This window comes from Ascidiella aspersa, chromosome 7 (assembly GCF_963924565.1).
Source record: "Ascidiella aspersa chromosome 7, kaAscAspe10.2, whole genome shotgun sequence".
NCBI lineage: Eukaryota > Metazoa > Chordata > Ascidiacea > Phlebobranchia > Ascidiidae > Ascidiella > Ascidiella aspersa.
In genome coordinates, this window is record NC_139453.1 from 11081678 (window position 1) to 11109157 (window position 27480).

Sequence of the window (27480 nt, forward strand, 5' to 3'; positions counted from 1 at the left end):
CGATGGTACTATTAACACCAACTTTAGCTGAGCAAATAAATGTGTGTAAAGGTTGGGGCGATATTTATTTTTGATTACGTTTGTAGTATAACGCTTTGAGAAGTACAAAATGGGGCTTCGGTTTCTAATTGTCGGGCCAACCTAGTTCAAGACTGTATACGTTTGAAGATTGTCACTACCTGAAAGAGTGTGTTTATTTGAGTTCTATAAGACGAAACCTACTGTATCTTACATTATTCTGTCTTCAGCCAAACGAGTAAATCCATAAACCAGTATTTTTCAAACTTATAAAACGAATTCATTAAACCCTCCCGCCAACGTTGGTGTTGGGCTACCATTTGATCTTCAAAGTTGCTTGTTTCAACCTTTTCGTTTAAGGAACTGATATTTTGTTCTTTTTGCTCAGTGCTTTTTGACTCTTGCGGGGGTGACATTCGCTTGTCCGAGCTGCCCACGGGCATTGTTTCGCCCGGTTACCCATCGAACTACCCTCACTGTTCCTACTGTCAGTGGAATCTTGTCGACATGCCTTCGACCTGCAGCCTCAATATTCACTTTTCAGATGGATATTTGGGCAACAACGACTTCATATATGTAAGTTTTGCTTGTACCGCTCTGTTCCTAAATATTCGCCATCGGTCAAAGATTATAGTTGTACGACATTTTGAATTAGTGGATAAGTTTTATAAAGAGCTAAGCATACATCATTTGTGCCTTATCCCGCATATTCACAATTAAATCCCAAAGGATGTGGGCAGAAAAGCGACTGTTAAAACGGCAATCGTCAGTAGAGCGACCTCACGATAGCGATTCTTTTAAAACAACGACTGTTAATAGAGGGACTCTATATGGCGACAGCATTTAAACTGCGACTGTTACGATAGCGACGTTACTGATCGATCAGAATGAAATATGCTCACAAGGTTCTATAAACCGAAAAGGTGGAAATTTCTCCCTTTGCTAGTGGATCAATTTATCTGCCCTGGGTTTATTTTCCGTAAATCACCCCAATTGGATATAACGCTCTAACATTTAGGACGGATAATACTGTTTACATCTTATGTTAATCCCCCCAAATCGGGGTAAATTGCACGAATTCACCCTGCACTGTAAACTAAAAAAGTAGAAATTTCTACTGGTGTGCGTGCGCCTGGCCAGTTTTTTTTTGTTTGATTTAATAAAGTATTTTGGCTAAAATTGTTAGGTGAACAATAGGAAAAGTATAGTGTTGTCGCTGTTTTAATTGAATCGCCATGGTGAGGTCGCTCTACTGACGGTTGCCTTTCTAATAGTCGCTATCCGGAGCCCGAGCCAAATCCCACACAAACTATTACAAAACATTAACTATAGTCGCCTTACAACAAGGGTTATTTGTCTGGAACATATCGTGCCTAAATCTATTTAAATTGTGACTTGCTTTAGTCAAAACAAACACTTTATATCTAGCGTGTAAATAACCAAGTGTAACATCGCCTGAAAATACGTCAAAATTTCATCATTTTTTGTGTCTGTCAACAAGCAATTCTAAAAAGCCTATACGCAAATAATATCTCTGTTATTGCTTTTGTATGTGCTTTGCAGCTGCGTGATGTTACAGGCGTGAACAGATTACCGTTTCACACCTCGCTCGATCAGATGAACTTCACTTTAGCTGGACCGAAACCACAGTTGACATTTGTTTCCGAGTTTACAACGGAAGAGGAAGCATTTGAAATGGCGCTTTCAATGAGTAAGGAACATTGTTGTAATTACTTAAGTCTATGAATTGACCTAAGGGCACTTATGTCCTTGTTTTCACATCATGTGACTTAAATTAACTCATTTCGGTAAACTGAATTTACTTACTTTAAGTCTTATGGACAAATGACTTGACTTGAACTTAAGTCATTCAGGTAAATAATTTAGGTAGAAATGTAGGGTTATCATTTATAAAAAGGGTCTTTATCTCTTTTTGCATGTAAAGCAATTAGCTTGCCACATAGTAGTTTTTCGCTAGTTTTTAATTCGGTTATTAATTACTCATATTCACAGAATTTTAGTTTTGATACAGTTTAACAAATCTCTATCACTTGCATGAGTTGACTTGCTCTGGTTATTACTTGACTGGTAAAAGTTGTTTCGCAAATAACTCGATTGCGACTTATGTCATTTCAGATTGACTGGTTAAAACCACTTGTTAAGGAACATAATGTTTGGTCTTGTCTAAGCCAAAAAAACACAAAAAAAACATGTTCTTCATGTTCCCTTTTCTTTATAACCAAAATATATTTTATAGTTTTTTAAATATGTCTCCCTGTTACCGATAGTGTTAGCGTTAGCTTAAAAACTAAATGTTATTTTTCAGCTTGTATTGCACCGGGCCTTCATTGTTCAGAAACGCCTACTATCGTGTAAGTTTCTGATTAAATTAGCATTTGAAAGACCAGTAAGTTACCTTGTGTAGGTTTGTTCGATATTATTAAAGGTACTTCTTGCAACTAATGGGCAGAGGCGTAGTTCGGATTGATTGTTGTTTTTGTCGCAGACAGAATTTTAAATTATTAACCAGTCGGTAAAGTTTTTAGATTCCCAACCGGACACACTTTTGCAAAAGCGCGTATTAATTTAAATACGGGTACGTGAAAGTTTTTTTATGTGGGCACTTTTTGTGTGCGTTCTTGTTGTATTTGAAGCGACTAATAAGTAGGTTTATATAGGCTAAATTTGCAAAGACTGTAATTGTAATGACATTTAAAGTGGTGAGCAAACTTAACTAAATGTTTTGTGTTTTTTGTATTTCATTCGCGTCAGTCATTGTTTTTAGAAATGGGATCAGTTAACGCGTTGGTTAGACTAACAGACCGTAAAAACTTTGCTTAAGACGCACAGCTAAACACCTTTATCTGACGTTAATATCATTGTCATTTTTTTAAAGCCTTATAAAGTTCCGCTTATGCTAAAAAATGAGTGGCAAAACAGTGGTAGCGCGTATCAAGCCAACATTAAAGCCCTGTTTACGGACAAAATTAATTACATTAATATGTTATATGTGTAAAAGTATGAAAAGCATTCAGTTTTTGTCGAGTGAATGATAGTTCAATTTATCCTCATGCTGATGTTTTTACTTAAGTCACTCCCTGTTACCATCCCCATCCAAAGAAAACGTGCTTAGTTTATTTTTAGGTCATTTTCCATGCGCTTGTGCAAAATAATGCAGTTTTTCTACCGTTGGGAGTAATAACAAGATGTGACTTAGGCAAAAAAAAACTGAAAATCATAACAAAATGACTCAGGCAATTGGTTATGAGCGTGACGTTATGTAACTTTGAGTTTAGGGCTCTTATTTCACCGATTCTCATTGACTGCGTGTTTTGCCGCTGTTTTATGCCTTTGTTTTAACAGCCAAGCATGTCGAACAAACGTTTGAACAAAAAACTGTTTATTTAAAAGAAGACTTTAGTTGTTTTTCTCATGTGTAAGCAACCTCTTAATACGTTTTTTTTCGAAGGTTTACGGCCTGCTATTTGTACTGTTAGTAGATAAATTTATACCTTTGCTTTTCGCCATTTTAGCATTTTTGTGTGTGTCGAAAACAGTTTGGAAGATATGGCGAAATCAGACCTAAACGTTGAAAACGGCGACACCCTTTACATCGCTGGAGAACGGCAAACCGACTTGACAACCGTGGATGAAAACTGCAAAATAGTGGTCACCGACAGCAGCCAAACATTGCTGTTCACCTTCAACATAACCGAATGTACCCCGACTGTCAATGTAAGTGTACCCAAAAGCCTCAATAAAATAAACGTTAGTGTGGAATACAAACGAGGTGAAATACAGTGTCGATGTACAGTTGTTAAGAGCCCAATGCAGTCCGTTCCTTCCAGGAAAACGACAATATCATCTCGGTGACGTACACCGTATGGAACGCTAAGTCATTGCCGTTAGAAAACACGATACAACGCTACTTCTTTTACTGCTTGAACTTCACTTGCGACTTCAACGCCACTTCCATGGTCGACTCAGTTGCTCTGTTGCCCGAAATAGAGTAAGTATGCGAATTTATGTTCGTTCGTGAAATTAATATAAATACGACATATATTTAAAAAAGTTGATTACGATATATATTTCTAAAGAAATGAGTCATACTCGAACAATAAAATATATACTTGACACTGTTTCGAAATTGTAAAGCATTTTGGCGTGTTTAAATTCGAAAGATTTATAATTTGTTTTTAAGGCATTTCTAGACTGAAATGCTCTTTTGAAGAATGATTTACATTATTGATGCACATACATTACGTTAAACATATATTACAGCAAAACAATCGTAAAAGTTGACTAGTTGTCTAATAACACACTTGCTTTGAGATTATATTGCCTCACAAATACCTTTAATTGTTAAGTTACGTTTGTTTTGAAGAGTATGCGTATGCGCGTAGATATGTCCTTATCATTCTATGAATTAAAAAAGCGATAACTCTTCATTATTATACGTTTCACATAGTCGGTGTTAAATGAATTCAATGACTTGTCTTAAGTCACTGTTTTCAAATGTCATGACTTAACTTAAATCGTATCGGTAAAATGACTTGACTTAAGTATTTCAGACAAATAACTTGGGATTGAATTAAGTGCTTTCTTTTAACGTTTTACTATAAATTAGAACTATTTATCTCAATATTTTCACGTACAATGATTTGATTGCTACTTGCTGTTTTTGATATTTTTTAGTTGAGTTATTTGCACATGAGATTTATATTTTAAAACGTTTATTTTAAATCGAGGATTTGACTTAGAGTTGACTTGCTCTATTACTGACTTAATTAGGTCCTGACTTGGGCAACGGATGACTTTGACTGGGAAACATTTTATTTTTTGAAAGGACTTGACATGAACTTAAGTTATTTTAGAAATGAATTGATTGAGACTTACGATTTAAAAATGACTTGTTTACAACAATGGTGTAATACAAAGTGACTCACTCCAACACTTTTGCAGAAAGATTGGTTCCTCATCTGACTCAGTAAGCGGTGAATTTGATGTGACGTTTAATCTTTTCACCACTGACAGCTTGACCAGTCCGCTGGCCAGCGGTTCAATGGTCACTGTGCCAGATTTCGTTTACGCAAAGATCGAGCTGGCGCAGATGCCACTTGACGCAACTCAATTCATTTTACAGGTTACAGAAACAGAAAAATAGGGCGACTTCGAGATAAGAAAGCTAACAAATAAAATTGAGTATCTTCTGTTGTTGTTTACTAATACGGCTCTTAAGTTTATCTAACAAACTTACTTTCCTGAAAAAGTTGGGCGGTTGTGTTTACGTTTGTGACAAGCTTACCACATTCTGCTGTACCAAAACGATAGAACCCATTTCTTTTTAAAACCGGTTAGATCAGTGGTTTTTAACCTTTTATCAGCCGCGCCCCCGTTTGGCAATTTTCTCATGCCTTGCGCCCCCCTACTGAAAAGTAATTTGACAATTTTCAATTAAGTATTACTGAGACAACATGAAAATAGTTAAGTGTATTGTTAGTTGCGCAAAGCGCGAACAAATTGAGTTTATTTAGTTTAATTGGCTAAACTGAAATTCAGAAGGCTTTCGCATTGGACACACAATAAATTACTCTAAATTAAACATTGCATTATAGTGTTTTAAAGATGTGACTACACACAACACAATGGCAATATTGTCAAAAATTATAGTTCAAAAATAGTTCAAAAGGAGAATAACTTTTATTGTTTATCTATAGGTTATAAAAATTGTATTAAACCGTTATACCTATGAAAACATGCAATGGCACTCAAAGAGACTTTGTGCTATAAAGCACAAAAGTAGTAATGAAACAAATCGCTCGTAGGGCGATTTTTTTTTGCAGTTTTAATGTTAAGGTTGGCAAAAAACAGAGTTTAACCAGCTGTAAGAGTGGTGCCTTACCTAAACAAAACCATTAAAATCACTGCAAAAATTTGAAATATTGAATTAGAGCTTGCGTCCCCCTATGGATTGCCATTACCAGGAAGCAAAAACATGCGATTTGGCAGTCTGAACTTTTAAGGGTATGGCGATACACTTGCCAAATGTTAAGTCAGCAGAAGATTGCGTTGTTTAAAAGTGCAAATGAACTTACTTTGCTGTTTTTCAGATGGTTGACTGTTGGGCAACCCACACTTCGGACCCGAACGACACCAGGATGTATCCCATCATCATGTCAGGGTTGGTGACAATGAAAAATTAACAGCAGAGTCGAAAGTTGTTGTCGTATAGATATTATTGCCAATTTGATTTCGTTATATCGTTGGTCAGAATACTATATTTCGACAGATAACTTCGCTTCAGGTATAAAAGTGTCATTTGTCCTATGACAAACTCCCCTTTGCAAAGGAAACGCAAAGCAAACTCAAATAAAACTTATAACCATACAGTCCTACAGCATTCACTGCATTCCACAGTTGTCCAGCAATGAACAACTTCGAATCCCCAGACGCCATCAACGTGACGCGAAACTACTTGTCGTTGTACGGCTCATTCGCCTTCCAGACCTTCACCTGGACAAACGTCTCCGAAGCTGACCAGAACATCTACGTGCATTGTGACGTCACAATATGCGACGATGTGATCTCGCCTTGCGATGCACCGGTAGGATTCCAAAGTGTATATGACATGTGTTTTACACGAAAGCTGAAATCTGAGGCACTGCCTGATAAATTGATGGGTTATTGTAGTATTTTAAGTGCATTTTGAGCAACCTAATTAGTCAAATGAGTTAGAATACCAAATTCCTTTCTGTATTGAGCGAAATTTTAACTTAAGAAGTTAATAAATATTTTTCTGTAGTAAAGTAAAAGAACGAAGTGCATTTTTCTTCAACCTTTTTTTAACGATGTCAAAAAGAAAACTGCTTTTTGTTTAGGTTCAACAGTGTCTTGCACAACCAAGCCTATACAGGACACTTTTGGTGTTTTAAACATATATTTTTGCCAAAGTGTGATTTTTGTATGCGCAGGCTTGCACCAAAAGAAAACGACGTGAAATAAATCAGGTCAAAAATGATCGGAATCGCAACGGAGGAATCTTCTCAGCCGGACCGATCCGAATTGCTTCCCCACGAAGTGAGGAACTCGTTCAAGAGCACATAGTGGAAAATAAAGAAGTTGTTCTTATACCAGGATATGAAAAGCCTAACCAATCAAACGCCATCATGATTGCCTTACTTTGCGTATCTATGTTATCCTTTGCTCTTGTAGTCTTTGGTGTTTACCTTAGAAAATCGTATGGTAGAGAATAAAAAAAATGTTGGTTGGACAAGAAATTGCACCCTGTGCAACACCCACAAATATAATTTTTCTGTTTCATCGTTTGTTACTTTGTCGTGTCGTTTTCCAGTATTGCTCTTTGCTTAAAAAAGTAGTTGAATATCCAACTTTTGAAACAAGTTTGTCTTCGCTATTATGCAAAAAAATACATAATATATTGGGACCAATATCGGAGTATTTAAAGGTTTATTTTATTCAAACGTACTCATCATTTGTTATGTTTTTCTTTGGTGTCCGCAAATATACTTTTTAAAATCAGGACCTGTTGATTTCCTAATCAACTCATGAACCATGTAAAAACCTCGATAGTAGCGTTTTGAGCTTCAGTAAATATAAATAGCAAACATCTTGTGGAATAATTTATATTGATATTGTCGTAAATTAATCGACGGCCAACAGTCCACAAAAATACCCTTATGAAATCATAGTATATCCACCGTTAAACATGACAAGTCAGACTAAAAACACTACTAAAATGGCTTCGATATTTGAAACTTTGTAAACCCTGCAACTACACAGAAAGCGATATGCAGGTGCAGGTAAAGTCTCTTGCTTAATGTTCATTGTCATGGTCATGTATCAACAAATATTGCAGAAACACCCGGCGACGGAAGTCTACCTCGCGAGTCACAATAGGCTACATCAGTGTTTCCCAACCTTTTTGACACTAGTGCCCCCTTGGGCTAAATATTATTTCATATCGCCCCCTCATTTTGCTTTACAGTAAAGTATCATATTGATCGTTGTCTAACATCATATTGTCTGCACTTTTGTTTCGATAAGCTGTCCATGTAATTTTCGATAAGCTGTCCATGTAAGCTGATCCAGTAATATATAAGGTTGTCTAACATACATTCACTATAGGAATTTATGGATAAATTAATTCACCAGGTTATGTCATTACCAGGAAATATTCAACTTTCTACACCAATACTATCAGGGGTCGGCAACCTTTTCTTGTTACGGGCACCAATCAAACTCAGAAAGGTCTCTGTGGGCCGCACAAAATGTTAACTAAGAATTGTGTTATTGGAATGTTAGAACAACTGTGAATCAGGCGGACATCGGATTTTTTTCATCCATACTACTAATGAAAAATGTAATAAAGCTATAGTTTGAGGAAACGCGATAACCTTATAGTGTTTATAGATAGTGTAATTCAGTTTACACTTTAAGTCCTGGCGCACCTGGCGAGTGAAGCGAGCGCAATATTTTTGGGGTATATCAACATTTCTTTTAAATTTCGTGCTAGTATTTATTACATTGCCGAAAAAAATCAAAAAATGTTAAGAAATATATGTCTAATACTTTTGAATACGTTTTCCTTTTGTCCGCAACCGTAAAAAAGCGCTAATCTATTCCAAAGACAGAATTAAAACGTAAACAAACTGGACGTAGAAAGATCATTGGCGCGAGGCGCGAAAATTTTTTGCCCGTACTAAGTTAAAATCGTCAAAAAGTATTTAAAATGGACTCGTGTCAAGTTGTCAAAGAGGTGGCGGGCCGTAAGTTGGCGACCCCTGCTTTAAATATACAAACATTTTGCCGCGTATAAAAACTATAAAACTGTGAAACACAACAACAACCAACAACTTTAAATAAGAAAGTCAATTATTACGTAACAATGGTCGGAAAACTACTACAAGTTCGCAGTACAAAAGTTGCCATTTAAGGTTAAAAGTTACCTACAGTCCTGTTTGTTACTATTTTTATGTGAACTTTTTATAAAATTTAGCCTATAAGTACTTTTATGTAACGCCCCCCTATATGCATTCAGCGCCCCCCAAATTAGAAACAGACCCAAAACGCCCCCTTGTAACTCGCCAACGCCCACAAGGGGGCGGTACCGCCCACGTTGGGAACCTTTGGGCTACATGAATGATGTTATTGTGACTGGTCCATGACCGGCCAACGCTGATTCGCGTTGACGGACAATCGAACATTTTTGCTAGTTAAAATATATGTAAAATGGTTTAAAGGTAACCCTTTAACTGCTGAATTCTTTTTCGCTAAATCTCCAGTTTTGACCGGGTACTGCTTTATGACTTCTCCTGCAAAAGTCTTATAAGATAGCCAGTAAGTTTCTCTGGCAAAGTTGTTCCTCTTGAATTTTTCTATAAGTTGGGTGAAAAAAAATTTTTGATGACGTCATCACAAAATCGATGACGTCACTTTGAAATGTATTTTTATGAAAAAAAAATAACTTTTAAACATAAATTTTCAAAAGTCTTAATACTAAGTTAAGAAGTAATTAACTCTGCACAAAATTCTGTTTTATTTACACTATTGACGTCATCAGTATAGCTGTGACGTCACAAAACCTATTTTTCAGCGAAATTGCACAAAAAAAGTGGCAAGTACACAATAAAAAACACCACATACAGTGACAGTTTTCACTTGAGATATATATATATATATATATATAAGTGGTTCACACAGTGAAAACAACAAATATATGAGGTAACAACACAAATCACAGATTGCAGAAATACGAGCAAGTGAAATCGATATAGGAACATATACAAATTCACAGTGACAGTTGGTCCAATTTTTAGGCATCCGAATAAGATTCCAAAAAGACTCATCTAAAAATAGTTCCAAAAACTGTAGCGAAGATACATGTTTGTCCAAATTTGGGCCACAATACGCAGATGTTTCAGCAAAGAGGGTTATGGTTGGGGTAAAATCAAAACCAACAGATTCCCACAGCAATTCAGGTTTGTTATAACTGCCTTGTGAAGATTTTTGTCGCTTTGATGATGTAGTTTTTTTCTGCCTTCTTGGTCACTTTGAGCCAGATACAGTTACTGTTGTGGTAGGAACTTCTACCTGTGAGGGAGGGCGCTCTTTCACTTATGTACGTGGAAAGTTATGCAAAAAAAACAACAAAATAATACCGCATACCACAACGCATATTGTTTGGGTTAGGGTGTGGGTTAGCGTTTGGGTAAGGGTGGGTCAAGTAATATTATGTTTATAATTAATAATAACTTGACCCACCCTCAACCAAACGCCAGCCCTCACCCTAACCCAAACAATATGTGTTGTGGTATGCGGCATTTAAAGAATAATTTTTTTTTATTAATTTTTACGTACAATAGTGAAAGAGCGCCGGGACTTGGTTCTTCATCTGAAAGTTCTTGAACTGTTGTAATCTCAAATAAACTACTGCTACCACTAGCGTTTGGGAGTGAAGCACAACTACTTGCTGAATCACTGTCTGCTTGCAAAATTAAAGCAGCTTCATTTGCAGTATATTTTCTCATTGTTTGCAGTTTGCACTTTGCAGTCACACACAAGCCAAAATGTAAACAAAAAGCCATAACTAGCTGGTTATGCGAAAAAATAGACTCCAAGCAGCCTTTAGAACCTACTCATGTGCAAAAAAACAAAACGTTCAAAACAAAGAAAAAAAAAGTTGTTTTTTCTTGATTTATTTTTTTAAAATACGTATAACTATTTTTTTTCAAATGCTAACATGTATATTTTTCAAGTCCAAATGAAACATAAATACATATTCTTTCAAAAACACCCCAACTGAAAAAAATATTTGCACTAATAAGCTTTTTATAGCAGTAAGAATGACTGGTGTTCCTTGAGCCAATTTATTGGCCCGCCGCAGTTTTAAGCAGTCATGTTAAAACATGTTTTTTCACGGCACTATAGTGAGTATATTTATATTATCCTGGTGGATGTATAGAAAAAGTTTTTCTTCTTGTCTGGAATCCCAGTTAAGTCATACTTAATCGTTTTATCTTTATGTACCGCGAAGTAAAACCACGTACATAGCGTTGCTCGTGTTGCAATTCATCATTGCGTGTTCAGGTCGATGTTTATAGGTTCTATAAATAGTAAGTATACGCATTTCTTGGACATGTATTTGTCATTTAAATTCGCAAAAATATTCACATTTGTGAACATTGGAAAAGCTTTTTGCCCCTGGGAAAGTTCTTTTTTAGGTTTTTTTACACCCACTAACGTTTAACCATAAGATTGCTTTGTGTTTAGTTTAGTTCATAACCTTTTGTTTACCCGCAAGGACAGATAATTTCACGTGAAAAGTTTATGATAATCAGATATTTTCTACCATTAAGGATGAGGTATCACACGCACAACCTCAACACAGTTAGACCACGGAATATGTTGTTCCTTTTGGGAGAATCCACTTTTTTATTATACGCCTTTCTGTTTCAAATCGTTGGCGTTGATATTAGCCTAACCTTCAGGAGATCGCTACAAAATGTAGATTTGGCAAAACATGTAGATTTGGCAAAAGATCGCTATAAATGTAGATTTTGGCATGACAAAAACTTTTTTGATATATAAAAGATTCTTCACGTCAAACATATTTATTTGCTTTAAATGTTCATAATACACGTTAGGTTTATCGACCCAAACGAATAGCCGACATGTGATACTTCAATCCACGGTGCTAAACAACTATTCACGATTTTTGGTGTGCACTTATATGGCAAGGGGCGCACGTTAACGGGATATGACGATGCCTTTGTTTGCTTCTAATTCTGATCAGCTATTGTTTCCAGCAGATACGACTTAACATTACGTCGAACTCATTCGAATAACAACTCCACGCGGCATGAAGAGACGGCAAGAAGGGTTGTCAGTATAGCCTACCGATTTTTACATCAGGAGTATTAAAAAGCTATTTGAAGAATTGGTCAAGGTTATTGCTTTTGCAAAGATCATGCATCAAAACTGTGCGTTTTCGCTTTTAGTGATATTTCTGACTTTCCGGAGTGCTTATTCAAACGGTAAGGAGATACGTAAATATGATAGGCCTACAAGTATATTTTAACAACTCGCAGGAGGCCCAGGTTTTCTTTTCAAGAAAACGCTTTCGGTGTGGCAGTCACGACTTTTAAGATGTTTTACGATTTGTACGTTACTTCGGTAATTTGGTTCATCAATGTAATCAATTAGGTTGGCGTTCAGGTTAGGGTGTGTCAAGTACTATTATATTTAGTCTTGTAGGAAAACAGAAGACTAAAAATACATAATAATATTTAAAATACTTTTTTATTCTTGCGAGTAGCTGCATTAAGCATTACGTCATACCTTATCCTGCCTTGGACTCAACACTTGGTCGAAGTAATTTAAAGAAATAAGAGGACATCAAGACCGCATGGGCGCTGTTTTTGCTATTTAAACTATACCAACGTGAAAAAATGTAGGTTTGCGTTTACAAGATGTAGGTTTGCGATGTAACAGCACCGGTTTGCAAGTTATTATTTGTTTTACTTAGAATCGGTGGATTGTGGGAGCGGATCGGATCACGTAATCCCTCACAAAACAGCGATTTTACCGTCCTGTGGAGGCGTCAGCGGCACTCTGTCCACAAGCGGAAACGGCAATGAAACTGTGAGCTTTTACATCGTTGAGGGAGATTTGGCGGCGAACAACTACTGCAAGGTTGGTGCTATATGGCTGCTGAACTTCTGATTATCCAGCAAATTTGATCCTACGTACAACCTAGATCATTGCTCTTCAACCAGTGTTCACGTTGCACCCTAGGGTGCACCAAAATATGCATGGGGTGCACCAGTACGAAAAGGTATACAAGGGTGCATCACACACTTTTAATCAACCATTAATATTACATTGTATTTGCCAGTAACTACCGATTTATATGAAACAATGGTGCTGTAATTGTTGTAAACTTACTTTCTGAGCCACGCCGACTTTCTTTTTTGCCTGACTGTCATGTTGGAAGTTGTATTTCTGTTTTTTGTATAAAGTTCGACTGCTGCTTTATGACATGCAATAGTAGCCTACCTACTCGCAAACAGCCTATGCAGCAATAATCGAACTCTCACCGACAGTGTGTAAAACGTCGGCATGATATTAATATGCATAATGATTTTTCATATCGCATTTTACCTCAGTTACCTTTTAAGTAAACAGGCATGAGTTTGTCACAACAAGTTTAAGGATTAACTAAATAACCCAAAAAAGGTTGAACAGCACTGACCTGGAGTTTAAACTGCATAACGGTTGTTCTTATGTTACTCATATATATATCCATATTTTTGCACAATATAGAAACGAATACTATCAGAAGGCAAAGTAAATTGCCCTATTAAATTTACATTTCATTTTGATTTTTAGTTAAACGTTTCAAGTAAAATATAAAGTTTCAAGCCAAAAAAGGTCATTCGTCGAAAAACATAACTTATACTCTCCTGAGTTTTGCTGAAAGAAAGTCTGTTTTGTTTTAAGGTGTTTTCCGGCACCACTGGTGAGCTGCTGACAATATTCACGGGCAAAGGAATCGTCCAGGGTCCATTGATTACTCAAGCGCCCATTAGATATAATTGCTCTTTGGCGTCCAGTCATGGAAACCTTAAGATAACGTACCAACTCGGTAAGCGACGTGTCGGCTACCTCACTGCCTCAGACCCTTCAGTCACCCTTATTTCCCTCTCCTTTTCCTGAAAGCGCTTACTGTGAGTGGAGGATAGTTGACCTGCCCGAGCCCTGCAAAGTCGTTGTTCTCTTATTTGGATCCACAGGCATTCACGACTACATCTACGTAAGTTGTACTCGCGCCTGTCTCTCGACTCCGAGCATCTACACAACGGTGCACAGCTGCGGTCTCGCCCGTACTCACCGAAACGGCACACATAGCGCAGTTTACCTAAATGTATACTTAGTTGAACAAATAAAGATTTTCGTTCACTGATGAACTAATTTCTGTTAGTCCCAGTGTGTTAGTTCTAAAGCTTAAAAATCCCTTACCGTGCTTACAGATGTGCCCCTTATTTACAACAAAATTTAAACAACGTGATTTTTAACTGATAAAACATCTATTCTGCTTGACTTTGCAGTTTCACAACGATACGTCGACTGGCATCAGGCCTTTTGCTACGGTTATCTATGACGGTCGAGAGTACATCTTGTTGGGTGAAAGCCCCTCAATACAATTTGTTTCTGACTTTACATCGAGTATGGAAATGTTTGAAATGAAGCTACTACTGAGTGAGGTTTCGTTTTGTGTTTTGCATATATATATTTGTTGTTTTTGTTTTATTACAAATTAGAAAACAGAGAACCACTGAAAATACCTCCAATGTGACTAATAAACACTATAGCCTACTTAACCTAAGTAAATAATTATGTTTCGTCTATGTCTATGCGAAACATGTTTCTTATCAAACTTTATATATAGGCTACATATATATCACAATCGAAATCAAATGACGTGTAAACGCAGTGATATTTAATCTATGTTCCAACAACATTTTATAGGAAATAAGAATATGTAGTTTTAACGTCTTCAAACATATCTATCATACCGATTGCTCCCGAAAGTCTAAATCAATCAATTTGCCAGAAAAAATTAGTATGACAAGTTTTAGTAAAAATAAAACGTTTTTACTTTTCAGGCTGCCCAGCGCCAGCTCTTGATTGTTCGGCGACGCCTGACATCGTGTAAGACTCCTTAAAAGTCCTTTGTTTCAGTCCTATGGTGGTTTGTCACAACAGGATGAATATGATTTAATACAATCATCATCATCATGTAGTTATATTGTGCTTAACAGTGATCTCTGTTGATTCGTCTGAATTAAAACCTCATGATTGGTTTTATGGGAGGCATATGATATTCGTTGCATTTTTCCCAGGAACCACATATCAGCCGCACTCAGATTGTCAATTAGTAATTAGTTAATACAATATGCCATTCATTAATTCGCAAGACTGGCGTTGTTGAAAATGATTGATTTTGCCCCTTAAGTACGAGCGAATAGAGCTGAATCCATCAAGCCGCCAATAAAGTATGTATGGAGCTATCCTATCGACATAAAACGTACCAAAATCAGGCTTTATATAGAAATATATATATTTTTTTATTTTATAGATTTAAAAAAAGCTTTGTTTGAACGGCAGTGTTATTGGATTTTAAGGTTTGGTCGTTTTGTTCTAATTGAAGCGATAACGCCTTGCTTTGCACCTATTACCTCGCAAATGACATGAATTTTTTGACAAGTTTTGCAAACAGGTGTCGGGGCGTTACCATAAGTTCCAAATGAGATATCTTATCAAATAACTGCCAAATCAACGCAAACGAACTTTCTTTTCAATTTATGAACGACAATTTTCACAAAAAAAGCTGATTTAGGATGACATGCTTGACTGATGGCCGTGACATGCCTAAAATCGCCATTTTTAACCAAAAATGCGCATTTTAGTTCATACCCGATCTAAATAATCGTTATTTAGATTATATTCAAAACTAACCAAACGGAAAGCCAACCACAAAAAAGCATCTAACAGTTTTCAACCTAAAATTGTAAAAAGTTTAAATAAATAAAACGTATACTTTATGTGTTGCACGCTCTACCCTTTAGTTTGTAAAAAGGTATGAGTTATTCGTTAAATCACAGCCTTGAAGATACAGCAAAGGCGGAGCTGAACGTTGAAAACGGCGACACCCTATACATCGCTGGAGAACGGCAAACTGACTTGACAACCGTGACGGACAACTGCAAAATGGTGGTCACCGACAGCAGCCCAATACTGCTGTTTAGCATCAATATAACCGAATGCATGCCGATCGTCAATGTAAGTATATACTTTAGCGTGACGTAAGATTAGAGTCGAGACCCAGGTTGGATAAAAGTACTAAAGCCCCAAGCCCACCCAAAAGATAGGCTCACTGCAATGCTTGTAAAAAAAGTATAAAATATAAACTTTAAATTTACCTAAATGCAAAACACTTCCCCTTTAAGCAAATTTTTTTCGATTATAACACATTATTATTTAATTCAAGGTAATTTAGCCAGTCCATGTTGTTTGTTGCTGTTTGAACAAATTTATAGGGTTACAATATTACGCTCCATTTAAACCTTAATCCGACACTGGTGGAGCCCTACATTATTACATTTTTTAAATATACAGAACAAAATGAGCTGCGTATGCTTATGATATTCCCTAAACAGGAAAAAAACGACGTGATCTCGGTGACGTACACCGTATGGAACGCTAAGCCGTTGCCTTTGCAAAACACGATACAACGCTACTTCTTTTACTGTATGAACTTCACTTGCAACTTCAACGCCACTTCCATGGTCGATTCAGTCGACCTGTCGCCCCAAATAGAGTAAGTTATTAATGTAAAGGTTTTACTTACATGAAAAATCATAATGAAATCCTAATCGCTAAACAAATAGGTTGAATTGAAAATTAAATTAAAAAACAATTTTGGAATACCTGTGTTGGTTCTTATTCCAAACCGCAGATCGATTTTAAATGTGAATTTAACAATATCCTTTTCTAGGAGAACTCTATAGCTTAACCTATTGCTAGGTTTACAATGTTATACTAGCTCAAAACCCGGACGCTCTCAAGCTGTCACCAGATTCAGCGTTTCGGTGGGACATCAAGGCATACAACATGACTTTAAGGGGCTTACTGCAGTCAAAACTTACTAGCAGTCAAACTCGTACGCGAATGTGCATTTTTAAATTGTTACTAAACTTGTCCTGATTGAATAAGAATACCAAAGTTGATTAGATCGAGTAAATCGAAATTATTTTTAGCAGTGGTTCTTAATAGTTTTGCTACCACGCCACCGTTTGGTAATCGCCCTGTGCCTTGCGCCAATTCAGATTTCAAATAATTATCATACCCAAGGCAATTCGGTATTTTTTGAATACATATCAATATGACAACATGAAAATACAAAAGTTGATTCTTAATCGCGCAAATCTCTAAATAAAATTGTTTATCTGGTTATTGATTCGGGCGAACTTTAATATAGGAGACCTGGCGCATTGAGCACACAAATTGCTCGTATGCAGTGTGAAAATTTTATACTGGTATTTTGGGTTAAATTGGCAAAACGACCAATTTAGCAAGGTGGGACATTTGATGCCTTTAGCGCACAATTAGGAATCGAGAACAATTCGCTCATTTGCATTTATTAAGATGATTTTGTCATATTGTAAGCGCCATTGCCCCAACAGCTGCATCTGCACAGAAATTACGTAAAAATTGCGGTTATGTTAAAAATATACTTCGCCAAAAATGGATTGGTATGTACTCTTCAAAACTCAATTTTTTTCTTTAAGCTTGTTTTTTCTCTCTACGTTAGATATGAAAACATACACAGCATGGTCGATGAAAACCGATTAAACAAAGTAATTTATAGCAAATCCTGTATTACGCCACAATCGTCAACACTGAATTTATAATTTATTGACATGCTTTTTAGCTGCAAACATCAACAAAAAAATGGCCAATGCAAAATGCCCAAACTTGTTGTGGCACAAAATGTAAAGAATTTTTAGTTTGAGGATGATGTAAGTGCGCAAAAAGCAACTTTTACTGCGCAATTGGTCTGGTGTGGTTGCGCAGTTGCGCAGTTGCGCACCTTCGAGGGAACACTGCTAGTGGGCGGTTGAACATTGCGCTAATCGTGTTTTAACAAGTGCGATGACACACAATACAATGGCCATAGTGCAAACAATATTAAAAAATTGAGCTAAAAAGTCGGAGTTGTCAGGCGCGAAAATGTGAAGTATAAGGCGATTATCTTTCGACTTATCAAAAAAAGTTAAAATTTTGTCAAAATTTACACGTTAAGTCAAAATTTGTCAAATTTTACACGTTAAGTCAAAATTTGTCAAATTTTACACGTTAAGTCAAAATTTGTCAAATTTTTGTAAGTCAAAATCGAATAAAAATGCACATAATCGTTTACAAAATTAAACAAAAAGTATAGTCAGCATTTTGAAAATGGTCGTTCATTTTTTTTTAATTTATCGTTTAATTAAAAAAAAAATTAGTTTTGATTTGTATTCAAAGTCATTTTAACCGTATTATATCTTCATTAGAGCAATATACGTTATAAAAAACGTATGAATAACGACGTCTAGGTTATTTAAATCAATGTAATTCTAACAGGTCAACATTTTGTCAAAATAAATTATTTTTAGATCAAAATTTGATCAAAATTTTAAATTTATTGGTCAAAATTTTAATTTTTGGTAAAAAAATAATCGCCCTAGGGATAAGTGAATGACGAGTTCGCGCGAAGCACAAACTAGTTTTTGTTGTTAAAGTCGGCAAAAACACAATTAGTGGAGAGGGTTGCATGGTGCCGAACCCCTGTGCAAAAATCAAACGTCCTTCAACCATATCATACCTTTCTGACTAAACACAGCCCAAATCGGCTGTAATAAGTAGCAAATATTGTCCAAAAACCGCAACACTATCAAAGCATATAGCATAGCTCATAAGTTTGCAAATCGCAAAATATTGAACCTTTTTCGTCTATTTTGTCAATGAAACATTCACACATATGTGTGTAATAGCTGAGATCTAGCCCTTCGAAGCTGCTTTTTGACAAACGACTACGGCTTACGTATAATTAGTACACCGAAAGCCATCGCAGACTCACCGAGTCTGTTGATTTATGATGCAAACATGGCAGACTAGAAAAAACAACTAGCCTGCAGTGAGGTTCGAACTCACGACCTCCGGTCAAGCCGGGAGCGTCGCTCTACCAACTGAGCTATGCAGGCTCAGAAGGGAACGAGTCGAGAAACAACCATACGCCAATGCTTGCTCAATTTGTTAGTACAAGCAATCTCATTGAAGGGGATCCACAGTACCATATCATTTTTCCAATGAAACATTCACACATATGTGTGTTAATAGCTGAGATCTAGCCCTTCGAAGCTGTTTTTTGACCAACGACTACGGCTTACGTATAATTACTACACCGAAAGCCATCGCAGACTCACCGAGTCTGTTGATCTATGATGCAAGCAGGGCAGACTAGAAAAACGACTAGCCTGCAGTGAGGTTCGAACTCACGACCTCCGGTCAAGCCGGGACCGTCGCTCTACCAACTTGTGCAAGGATTGGCGTATGGTTGTTTCTCGACTCGTTCCTTCTGAGCATGCATAGCTCAGTTGGTAGAGCGACGGTCCCGTCTTGACCGGAGGTCGTGAGTTCGAACCTTACTTTAGGCTAGTTGTTTTTCTAGTCTGCCCTGCTTGCATCATAGATCAACAGACTCGGTGAGTCTGCGATGGCTTTCGGTGTACCTTTTTCGTCTATTATTCTTATCCACATATGTGTAATTGTGATGTAAAGCGTATAACAGCATTAAAGCAGAATTATCCACAAACATACGCAACATGGAAACAATAAAATCGTTCTAAAAAAGTTAAATATTTGAATAGAGCTCGCGCCCCCCTAAGAATTGGTTGGCGCCCCCAAATAATAGCCCCTGATCTAGTAGGACATTTTAATACGTACTTGAATCATCTTTCTCAGTTAGATGTACGTTTGAAGAAAGTTATCGATTTGGTTTACTTTTTTGATTTGCTATTTAATTTGCAATTCTCTTTGTTTTTTGTTTTGTTTGTAGAGATATATATTAGCGCGCCATTGTACTGTTCATACGCAAAAAAAGTTCGCAAATATACAAATCACCAAGAAAATACACAGAAAAACGAACGAGCAACAGAAACAACAATGGAATATTGTCTAACACCAAATTGTTAAAACCATAGAAGAACAAATGCGCAATAATAACTACGACGAAATGAAACTAAACACTTCCGGAATAGAACCAAAACCCAACGCGATAGGATTAAGAATGCCTGGAAAGCATGTTAAACCTTAGGTCACGGGATGCTTAGGTGGCCATGTTTCGGCACCGGTCGTTTGGACGGAAAAAAGTTTAATTAGGATTAAGGGTAGTGTATGCGTGGAGTTACAAGTATGGATAACGCTATAGAGCAGTGGTTCTCGACCTTTGTAGACATCTGAGCCAAATTTGAATAGTCGATTTTTGAAAAGAGCCGCAAATGATCAAGCAGTTTATTAAAAATAAATTGTAATTAAACAAACCACATCAAAGAAGGCAAAATGTTTCTCTTCTTATTTACTCTGAAACGTCCTATGTTCTTGCTAAAGAAGGCAAGCTTTCGTCGAAAGTTGTTTTGGCATCGCAGTATGTTATGTGCAGGGGTGGATCCAGTATTTTTGTTTAGGGGGCATGAAAATTTTCAGACACGACTTCACAACGTTACTTAATCAAACAATTAATCTAAAAAAAGTAATGTTGTCCAAAGAACTGGTGCGCAAATATGCTTCTGATTTATTTTTTTAATCATATAGTGCGGGAGCCACGAAAAATACGGTTAAGAGCCGCATACTGCTCTCGGAGCCGCGGTTGAGAACCACTGATATAGAGTGTTGGTGGTGTTTGTTAAACGCTATTTCAATGAGACCACGGGTAGTGCACTATGGTTAGCAAATATTTTGCCGCAGTTAGTTAATGATGAATACCACCTAAGTATGAATAAAACTGTACCTTATCGAACCCAATTTATACTTAAGTAGCGGCATCAAACGAAACTTACACGTTTAATAAACGAATAAGACCAATACACAGCAGCAAATGTGAAAAAAAATACCTTTAATAGAAAGATTGGCTTCAACTCTGATCCAGTCGACGGTCAGTTAGTTTGATGTGGCCCTCAATCTTTTCCGAATGGACAGCCTGACCACTCCGCTGACCAGCGGGTCAATGATCACTGTACCGGATTTCGTTTACGCAAAATCCGAGCTTTCGCAGCTGCCAGTCGACTCAACTCAATTCATTTTGGAGGTAAGGGAAACATTTTCCATAGTGAAAAGGGCCGAGGTTTACCGAACACCTTCTCCCATTTAATTAATATTTTTAAGTGCAAGTTTTCGTGATATAGTTAATATACGCCAACATTTACATGTTGCTTGTTTTTAAGTTTACAATATGAGGAGACTGAATATGGTCTTGAGTATTTTTCTGTTTTCCAAACAATCTATTTTACGTTGGTGCTTTTAAGATGGTAGATTGTTGGGCGACGGACACTTCGGACCCCAACAGCGACAGGAAATATTACATCATATCGTGGAGGTATGTAACAAATCAAGTTAAACTGCACAATCCCAAAACTCAATACATGAACCTTACGTGTCATTAATGTGTAATAAGCATAGTAGTTTAATCAACAATACAACAGTGTTTTTGAAGTGGAAATTTCAACAAACAAATTTTGGAAAGCCTTGGCCATTTTGGCTGACCTTCCAACAAATTCGCCATATAAAACATATCACATTGGAGATTTTTTTACTTTAAAATAATTTCTGAACCTTAGCCTTTGAAACTTGCTTTGCCTTATCTGCAGTTTTTCGGTTTATTATTTCACAATGCACTGGTGTTGTATCGTTTCTCATCATGTTTTATGCTTTATTTCAGCTAAACTGTTTACTCAGCAATTTCTAGGTTAGCCAGCGTATTTTTGTTCTCATAAAGCATTAAGAGATTTTCTTATTTGCAGTCAATATAACGCTTTGCATGTTTTTTCTCTAGCTAATCACAACAAAATTAAAACACCTTACAAACCTAGTACACCGAAAGCCATCGCAGACTCACCGAATCTGTTGATCTATGATGCAAGCAGAGCATACTAGAACAACAACTAGCTTGCAGTGAGGTTCGAACTCACGGCCTCCGGTCAAGCCGGTAAGGTCGCCTCCCAAATAAGCTATGTTGGCTCAGAGAGGAGGGAGTCGAGAAACAGCCATACGCCAATGCTTGCTCAATCTGTTAGGACAAGCAATTCAATTGAAGGGGATCCACAGTACCATATCATTTATTTAATGAAACATGCACACATATATGTGTTTTAATACCTGAGATCTAGCCCTTTCTGACCTTACAAACCTTTACGAATATTGCGAATCTTTTTACTAAAAACTCCTTAAATCAAGGGTGTTATTCTTTGTTATACTAAGTTGCGTTTTTCAGGTAAATTGAAATTGTAAATATTTGAAATTGTCGGTTTCGATTAGGGTCGTGTCTGTCCGCCAGCTTGTCCTAATAGCCGTTATGTTCCACAGTTGTCCAGCAATGAACACCTTCGAATCCTCAGACGCCATCAACGTGACGCGAAACTACTTGCCGTTGTACGGATCGTTCGCCTTCCAGACCTTCACCTGGACAAACGTCTCCGAAGCTGACCAGAACATCTACGTGCATTGTGATATTAGAATTTGCGACAATATGCTTTCGCCATGCGAAGCACCGGTAAGATCCCAAAGTGTATATGGCGGTTGTCTCATACGAAAACTGAGCTATTTCTAATAATTTCATTTACTTTGCACAATTTACATGTTGTTATATTATAAAGCTTCAAGTTGTCAGCATTTTAATATTCAATCGTTTTTGCAAGCTGTATATAGAGTATACAGTCTTTTTCGTTTTTACCATTGGGTTAATCTAGGGACTTAAACTTCTTTTAATTTAGGCTTGTTTGATATTATATATAAACCGGAAAAAATCTTAGATTAATAACACGTGTAAAGTGAGTTTGTAAATTTGGAATGACGATGTGCATATTCATAATTTTAAAATATCAATTTTTATTTAACAATTTTATAATTTGTATATGTTTATTAAATTTTGCAAAGCAAATCAACCTCGAGTTGCATTTAAAATATTTTGATAATTTCTACCAATGTACCAACAAATTTACTTTTGTGTGCGCAGACTTGCTCCAAAAGAAAACGACGTGAAGCAAATCAAGTCAAAAGAGATCAGAATAGCAACGGAGGAATCTTCTCAGCCGGACCGATCCGAATTGCATCCCCACGAAGTGAGGAGCTCGTTCAAGAGCACAAGGTCGAAGATAACGAAGTTGTTGTTATACCGGAATATGACAAGCCTGATCAAACAAACACCATCATTTTGGTCTTACTTTGCGTTTCTATTATATCTTTTGCTGTTGTAGTCATTGCTGTTTACTTAAAAAAATAATGTTACTTTTGGGTACACTATATGCACGGATCTGTAATGTAGCTTAATAATAAATTTCAAAGCAAAAAAGGTCGAGTAGATCGACAGCATCTTGCCACAACAACTGAAGATGATACAAGATCGTATCGAAACGTCTTAATCAAGATGCTGTCGATCTACTCGACCTTTTTGGATTTGAAATTTATTATTAATGTTACTTTTTCTCTTGTAAACACTATTATTCAGAAGAAATGAATTTGGAATGTATGAAAACATAAATGAAAAGATTGTGCCTGGCTATACCTGGAAATAAAGACAATACAGGTAATACAAGTCATTTTTAGTTGCTTTTTATGTTGCTTAGACTGGCAGACTGGAAAGGAAATCAGTATGACCTATAGTCCTATAGCAGGGGCGGGCAACATACGGCCCTCCGCAGACAGTTTCCGATCTTACATGATAATGTGGCCCGCGGCCACATTTTGCCACAATCCCCCACTATTTGCTTACTACGTCAATTTATATTGATTGTTAGGTATTCTTTAGTTCTTTGTTTTCTTTGTGTTTTAAGATTCTTTGTTTTGGGTTAACATTTTTGTCAGTTTACAATAAGAATTTGCTATGAAACGTAAAGCTGACAAGGAGGCTCGCAAAATCAAAGGATTCTGAATGCAGGGGCGTAGCGTGGGGGCGAAGTCTAGGTGTCTTGACACTCCCTTATATATCAGTAAACTATGATAAACTATCGCAGCCGCCTAATCACCACTCGTTATTTTGTTTCAATTGGCAGTTCGCCTGTCACCGACTCAATTCATCTTAAACAGGCCTGATAACAAACAGATATGTTTTGGTGAAACGAAAAGACTTTTCAACGACGTAAAAAACAGGCGTGTAAGCTACAACAATGCGCATTTAAACTAAATTAATTTTACTCCAAATTTTTTTGATATGAAATCCTGAAAATTATCATCATTGGAGTATTTAATTTTCCGGTGTTCGTATATTAGCGTTAAGCCGGTCAAGCGTTCTTCGCCGCATGTCGCTCTATTGAATGTTTTTATTAGCCTCGTGTAAAAAAGGTTTTAAAAAAAGTAGCGCTTCGTAGTTGTAACGTATAGTTGCAACAGGCAGAGTCATTACAACCAGCACGCTTCATACAACCGGCGAAATCCACCTACAAATATCACCAAAAAAATTGTTAATCCTTGGATTCCAATCAAAAAGGGATTCGTATCCAATACTGCAGTTTATTTCTAGTAATTGGAACCAATATAATTTGAAGTTTGACCGCCATATGGTTACGCCTAATTGTACATACGCGAGTGGCAAGTTTAGATAAAGCCTGTCGCTGTGGCGACACATTGAAAGGGCTTGCTTTTAGTGTAGCCGGGTAGTGCAGTGTCTGCAGTTTTTCGGACGATCAATTGCTTCGTCTCGCGATAACATTAACCTAATAATTAGGTGTCAATTAAGCGGTATTGGTCGAGCCACTAATTTTCTTAACTGCGTTAAGTTGCAAAAGTAACATTCCCTTGTAAAACGTGGTCGTAAGCTCCTAAATAATCGCCATTGACAGCGTCTAGACTCTAGAATACACGAAACGTAAAATTGTTTTTTTAATACGGCCCGCCAAGTACTTCATTTTCCCATATCCGGCCCGCCGACTGGAGAAGTTTCCCGCCCCTGTCCTATAGGGTCCTCGGGTTGTGAAGATTTTGAAAATGTTTGAAAAGTTTAGCTAATCGAAGTTTTTCCCATGGTTTGGACCTCTAAATTAGGATTGACAAAAAAATTATTGAAATTGGGCCTTGATTTCGTCCTCAAATCCACCAAAGTTTAGCAAGTAGCGTAAATCACCAAAATATGGGAATTCCCCTATGGTGAAAACTTGCTAAATAGGCTGTATTGTAACCAAACGAGGACAAATAGTATGGTAAAATGTTATTTCAAATACATCTACACCAAATGCGCATGTTCAACACAAAGAAGCATTGCAAATGAACTGAAAAAAATGTTTTTGGTGTTCTTGTAAGGACTTGCAGGAGGCTAGCGTGCTGCTGTGCATCATCTGTGATGTTTGCTGAGTAATCACTTGACCATTTTGTCAGCAGCATCATTAACAACTTGACAGTATTTCGAAAGATTTCTACAACTTGGTAGTCTCTATCTTGCGGTCAGTCACAAACTGGAAGCCACAGCCAGTTGCACTGAACGTCTGCTTTCTGGTACTTTTGAACGCAATTGTGGCAAACCCTTGGCAAAATTTAGTTAGTTAGTGTGACCCTAAAATATTTCTGTTTAATTTCCGTTCTTCGCCCTTATATAGTAGGTGTTAACTGAATATAAAAAATATCAAAGTTCCTTCATTAAGTTACCAATGATGCTTCAGCAACTGGTTGTATGCAACCACTTCGACTTTGATTGGAATTTTGAATTCTCGTTCATGGTTTGCAAAAACTTCAGGTCAATTAAGGAGCATCGAATCAATATCTGTTTTAACAAAGCTGGAACATAAAACAAGACAATAAACTGATTGATGACAGTATAGGAACTGACTAATCCATTAAGCGCTGTGTGTAGTACCGGGTCGACGACAATAAAAGGAACTCTGGGTAATGTCTCTCAATGATACACCCAAGCTAAATAAATTTTGCCGGGGATTGCCGGTAATGCGTATAAAAGTAACACAAAGCACAAAATTGAAGGTTGGGTCGTACAAGAGTTCTGATTTATTTTTTTTAAGCAACTTTGCAATTCTTCTTTGTGTTGTATATGCGTATTTGATGTTAATATACTACAAATAACATTTTACAATACTATTTGTCATCAATAGATGAAAATCGCTGTTTTGGTGTAAACGAAGTATAAACCGACAGCAGATACCAGCTGACCTCATCAGGGTTAATAATTAAAACGAGAGTGCGTTAGCCATCTTATATACCAATAAATAAAAAAATGACAAAACTATAAATAAAAATTAACAAATCTAGACGTCCCTGAAGTATGCGATAAGCTGTGACGCGCCGGAGTCATCCGGTGCAGGACTGCGCCTTTGCAAAACGAGCTGTTATCACCAATTGCATTATAGCTACAACGACGAGTATATTGCCGGATACCACGAATCCTTTTTGTTCAAGGTGTTTAGGACATTTGTCAATCCGGATTGATTCAATAAACCGCCTTTTGTAATAGTGCGGTTCCATGTCTAGAATTTTGCATTTATCCCAATCAAATCCTTGTCGAAGTTCAACCGCATGACATCACGCATATGTTCAAGTTTCCCGGTGTGAAATTAACGTTTAGTTTCCCCTATGTATGTTGCTGAACAACCTCCACGGGAAATCTCATAAACAACCCCTTGACGTTTTTCTGGTTTAACTAGATCTTTATAGGTTAAGGTTAAGTGTTCCCAAATTTCCCGCCCGGTTTGAAAGCTGTAGAAATGTCGTGGCTTCTCAAAATACGTTTTAGTTTTTCTCCCAGACCTGGACTGTAAGGAATTATGGACAGACCTTAATATTCTGGATTAGCTGTTAAATGTTTAGTTTTGTTTTGCGGCTTGAACAACCAGTCGGGGTATCCGTTTATTCTCATGGCCTTTTTAACATGTTTAATTTCGTTGGCTTCGTCCTTATTGTTCGTGCAAAGTTTTGAAGCTCGGTGTAGCAGGGTATTCACAACCGAGCGTTTGTGCTGGAAAGGGTGGTCCGATCTAAAATTCAAGTAACGATCTGAATGCGTTACTTTTCTAAATACCGAGTTTACCTGACCGGGTACGAGTGATTAATGAGTCCAGAAATGAAATTGAGCATTTGTTCTCTGTTTCCATTGTGAATTTTATGGTTGGTTCCAAGCTGTTTAAGTGGTGTATCAGGTTAGTTTTGATTATAACAAACGTGTCACGTATCTTAGCCAAATTCGCGGGGGGTGTATGGAATAAATTCATGGCGCGTTGCTCGATGTCCTCCATCACCAAGTTTGCCACAGTTACTAAAACCGGTGATCCCATTTCTCTTCCACATATCTGTTTGTAAAGTTTTCCTTTGAATTTAAGATGTGTTGATTCTAGACATATTGTTAACCCTTCTAATATATCATTATTTAAACTTAGTCCTGTTTAAACTTAGTCCTGTTTTTCAGTGTGTTGTCTTGGTTAAGACGTTCTTTAGCTACTTGTATACCCAGGTTAGCAGGGACTGTGGTAAACAGGGAGAGAACGTCAAACGAGACCATGCTTTCATCTTCTTGTGTTTGAAGACTTATTATTTCTTCAACAAAATTAATCGAGTTTTTAACGTGGTATTCTGTTTGACCTAAAAGAGGAGTTAAATTAAAGAAATACTTTTAGCTAAGTTATATGTGGGGGA

General features: G+C 36.9%; 1 non-coding gene across 1 annotated transcript; it reads right to left on the reverse strand.

Moving 5' to 3' along the window:
• Positions 1–18767: 18767 nt before the first annotated feature.
• Trnaq-uug (transfer RNA glutamine (anticodon UUG)) lies at positions 18768–18842 on the reverse strand. The gene has a single exon. It is a non-coding gene; the product is annotated as a tRNA-Gln (tRNA).
• Positions 18843–27480: the final 8638 nt, after the last annotated feature.